This window comes from Colius striatus, chromosome 1 (assembly GCF_028858725.1).
Source record: "Colius striatus isolate bColStr4 chromosome 1, bColStr4.1.hap1, whole genome shotgun sequence".
Classification (NCBI taxonomy): Eukaryota; Metazoa; Chordata; class Aves; order Coliiformes; family Coliidae; genus Colius; species Colius striatus.
This window is the reverse complement of record NC_084759.1, coordinates 132,850,710-132,855,398: the sequence shown is the minus strand read 5'-3', so window position 1 is coordinate 132,855,398 and position 4,689 is coordinate 132,850,710.

The following is a 4,689-nucleotide window of genomic DNA, read 5'->3' as shown; positions in this document are numbered from 1 at the left end:
GGTAGGTTTGAGTCCCTTCCTCAGCCCCTGTGCAGACCTAGCAGCCTTATGATGTTTCCTCTGCAAACCAGCCACCTCTGTCCCATAGGAGCTCTGTGTATCTCTGATTCAGCATGTTCCCTTCATCTAGGACTACATCTGGGATTCCCTAGGCCTGCAGGGACTTGAGTCTCTGCCCTCTTTGTTTTCTAGACTTTGTAATGCAGTCTTTGCTGGATTGTCCTGTAGGCTGGACATGGTGATTGACACATGTGCATGCTGAGAAGGAGTAGTCACATGCCTTTTCTGGGCCTCTCTGAGGTCCCTCAGGGCTGGTACAGTGCACATGGCTGCCTGCCAGACAAGTGACAGTGCTCATAAATGGTTTGTACTGTTCTGGAAGAACTTTCAAGCAGAATTCATAGTACTAGTTTCAGCTTACTCTGTTTGGGTATGGAGACTCCCTTTTTCTGGGGAAAGGTAAAACAAGGGAACTAGATGAAACCAGAGTCCTTTACAGTCTTTAGTGAGAGCCTGGGCTCCCTAGCATCCCAGAGTTAAAAATGTGGGTCATATTATTTGTTTAATCTCTCTTCTGCTGTCTTTTCCCCAAGGGTTTAGTCTGCCTCCTTACTGTCCACTGTTTCAGCCCACAGAAATCCCACTAATGCAAGATGCCCTAGGACAGCAGGGCTGCTGCATTATTGCTTCTGCTGAGGTGTGCACCACCAGGAAATTCACATCTCAGTGGTCTTGTGATACTGATACTGGAACAGATCTCAGATTGGATTTCAGGATTAACTCCAGTCCAAGTCACACTGCTCATCCTGACAACCATTTCCTGGTTAATTCTTTGGAGTGTCTGATTAATTATGATTGTTTTAATCCAGGGATTTTCTTGCTTGTAAAAAGAATGAAAATAAAATATAAATCACAAATCTGGGTACTGTGGTGTGTGTTCAGACTCTGTGACAGAAGCCTGCCTTGTAGGTGAGAGCAGAAACAAACTCTTGTACATAAGAGTATGTCTGAACTGTGTACCCGGCATTTACTCTTTCCAGCACTGGATTCCCCTCCAGCAGTGCTGTGCAGCTATCACTATGGGATGAGTGCTCCTATCCCTGCATGGACCGATCCCACTGAGCATCTACTGCACACAGATGTAGCTGAGCAATAAAGTCTTGGCTGATTCTGTGTTTCACATGAATGCAAAGTAAGTCTGCCCTGCTGTGTATCTCTCAGATTAGCTTCTGTCCTCCTAGCATAGAAAAAGAGAGGGGACTAATTTTAGGTTCTGCACCTCCTGTGAAGCTGGATCTTGCACAGGACAATTCAAACAGGAGTTGTGAGGCAGGGATGGTGCTCCAGGGTTGATCCCTTCCCATAATGAGCTACTGGGGAATGAGCAGGGTCTTTGTCGCATGACATGGTGGTGCAAAGGCAATTTGGCAACCTAAGTGTAAGTGACAATTCAACAGCTATCACTGCTTTCTAAAATCAAACCTCATGATTTCAGGAACTCCCTCTCATGCATCTTCAAGCTTGGCAATGCTATGTCCTTGTATAGACAGGTAGGTCTCCACAGGCCACCACTAGAGCTGTCTGGGAGAAGGTGGTGGTTAAGCACAAAGTCAGGTTTAGGAGGGGGAGGTCTGGGATGGGATTGGGAGTTGAGGGTCTGGATTTGGCTACAACCCTGACAGTTTTTCAGGACAGACCCTGCTGAAAGGCTAGGATTTGTGGTGATTTTAAGGGGGGGTGGGGGGGGTGGGGCAGGAGCAGATTTGGAAAGTGCATTTAAATTTAAGTGTCAAAGCTCCAGAGTAGCCCTGAAGTCTCAACAAGTGGCCTCTGTGAGGCAAAGACACATTCCAAATTATTTTGGTTAAGAGCAAACATTCTCCATAATGCACTGAGGGGACCTGCCAGCAAGGCAGACTGCTCCAGGCTTGCTCTATCCTTCCTGTGCAGAACGGGACCAGCATGAATGCATAAATGCAGTGCAGCAGTTACGTGTTACTGGGGCCTCTGTGGTGCCAAAAGTGACTGTGCTGAGGTTGTCTTCATTCCTGGTGGCACTTTCTCCCTCCTTTTGCACCTTTGTTTAAACAGCTGTTTTTTCCTTCTCTTTTTTCAGTTTCCTTGGCAGGTCATGAGCAACGCACAGCCCAACTCTGCAGAACTGGATTTTTGCCAGAGTACTACTTTTCAAAAAACAACTTAGCAGATACTGCAGCTTTCTTTGCAAACGTCTCCTCCCCCCCTTGCCTTTACCTCTGGCAACGTCTGTCCTTGCTGATAGCAAAAAGCATAACTGGAGCTAGTAAGGCCTGTGCCTGCTATTGCTACTGTTGGCTAGTGTGGGCTCTTGCAGAGAGGGAGGGGTGTCACTTATCACAACTGATGCCACCAAGTTCTTGTCACCTGTTTCACAGTGCTTAGCAAAGCATAGGCAAGAGATCTGGTAAAAGTCCTTGGAATAGAAGTTTATTGGGAAAGCTGCAAACGGTAATACACACAAATGTATTCTACTACTCCTTACTGACTTCAGGCGGGATTAGCTCATGCATGAGCCCTTTATGGCAGAAGGACTTTACACCCCCCCCAGTATGAATATGTTTGCACATATTTAGTGTAAAAATTGCATGTAATGACATTTTTAAACTCAATATCTATTGCAATTTCCATGCCCACTTTCTTAACATCTCTTCAAAATGAATCTTTCAAGATGCTCTTTCTTGCACTTAAACTGTAGCCCCTGTGGTATCTAGCTACTAGAGAGCACTTGGAGGGAGGTGATTGTCTTCCAGGAGAACTAAAGACAGGGAAAACCCCACTTTTGCACAAAACACATTGGTTTCTCTGGGGCCTGATCTTCCCCCTCTGTGCTTAGAGCAAGAGGTATCAAACATCACTCTCGTTTGTTTATCCTTCACAAAATTTAGGATGTATGTTGGAGTCTTGTGGCTGTGCATGCTTCCATCTAGCTTGTGATCAGCCCCACTGCTTCAGCACTGTGGGCTGCCTGTCTCCAGAGACACAAATCCAGCTTTGACTCCTTCTGTGCCTCTCGGCTGTCTCTGGGCTAAGTGATGAGTGGGTCTGCAGGCCAGGGAAGGATCTCAGCACCAGACACAGCCAGGTACCGTGTGCCCTGCCACGAGTTGCAGAGGGTGCAGAGTCTTGCTAAGAGCTGCTTGCTTCTCCAGGGCCTCCTGGCCACCAGCAGCTGGTCACCGTGCCGGATAGTAGGAGATAGAGATGGGGCTGAGTCAGATGAACCATGCACACCAAGCCTGTGACTTTGCTTTTGCTGCCCCAATGTTTATTTCATTCTGCTTCATTGTCTGGGAGTAGGATTGGGTTGATTACTCAGGATGACTTCTGCCAAGTCCAGAACTTCAGAGGTGTTTAGGTGTTCACTCTCTCGAAATGGGTGCTGGAGTCAGTAGGAGAGAGTACTCTCAATACCTTTGCCATTGTGAGTCCCTGTGTTGTGAGGGATCCAGCTGTCCCCTGGAATCCTGGAATTCTGTGTATCCACTGTTCAGCAGGCACAGGCTGTACTTTTTGAGACTCATGGAAAGAAATGAAGGGCAGCCTAGTGTCAGAGAGTGATTCATGTTCTTGCTCCAGTTCCTGTTTGCATATTTATCCAGGTGCACTTACACGTTTTCCTCAGCCGTTGGCACCAACAGCTCTGAGAAGAACAAAGCCTGGGGAGGGAAGGAAAAGGAGAGAGGGGATTTGTATCTGCCCACCATGTGTATGGAGGGAGGGTGGGTGGGTGGGAGAAAAAACCAAATCAGACCCTAGTTTCTTGTTATGCATCAGTCTTTCTTCAGGAAAAGGAAAATATTAGTCTGCTCTACATGTTTAAGAGCTCAGTTTGGTACTGGAGGAGAAATTATGGGTGCATTTCAATGTGAGATGGCCACTAAAATAGAACTTCTCTATTTTAATAAAAAGTAGTTTCAAGAACCATACTTTCTTTTCAATTATGGTGAGACACAGGGAGAAGTTCAGTATCATTAGTAGAGTAACTGGTGTAAAATTATTATGTGGAAAGAAGCTCCTAAACTAGAAAATGTGTGTTCCTGTCACCTAGGGCTAGACCCACAGGCTCTTGATAGCTAGAGAAAGCCCTGTGGGACTCAAGCCATGCAGTTTTTGACCTACCTGCCTGATGCTTATGTCTCATTCCTACCAGTGAGTGGATGTGTAAGTTGGCACTGAACTGGACCACAGAAGACTGTGTGATATATCTGAAGTGAACTGCAGCTGTTAGATTTTCTCTTCAAACAGAAAGGGCAGTCAGAGATGCGGAGAGGTCTCCAGCTGTGCCTGCTCTCTCTCTATGCTTCTTCTGGGTAAGGCAGCACTCTGTGAAGGAGCAGACCACTACGGATGTATACTTATTTTTGTACAAAACCTGGTCTCCAGTTCAAGAGTGAAACCTGCCTTGGGAGCCACAGATCCAGAAAGCTTGAGGACACTGTGACCACAGGAGTTCACTGTGAGCTCTGAGTGCACATGCCAAGAGGTTGTGGGACAATACAGCTGCAGGCAGAACAATGTGACTGGAGCTGCAACTGACATGGGGAGCACAGTCAGTGCAGTGTACAGGAAACAAGCTGTTGCTTACTGAAAAGCAAATTTATCTGAATGATGCTAGTCCATCCACAGGAGAGCAGAGAGGCTGGAGTCCAA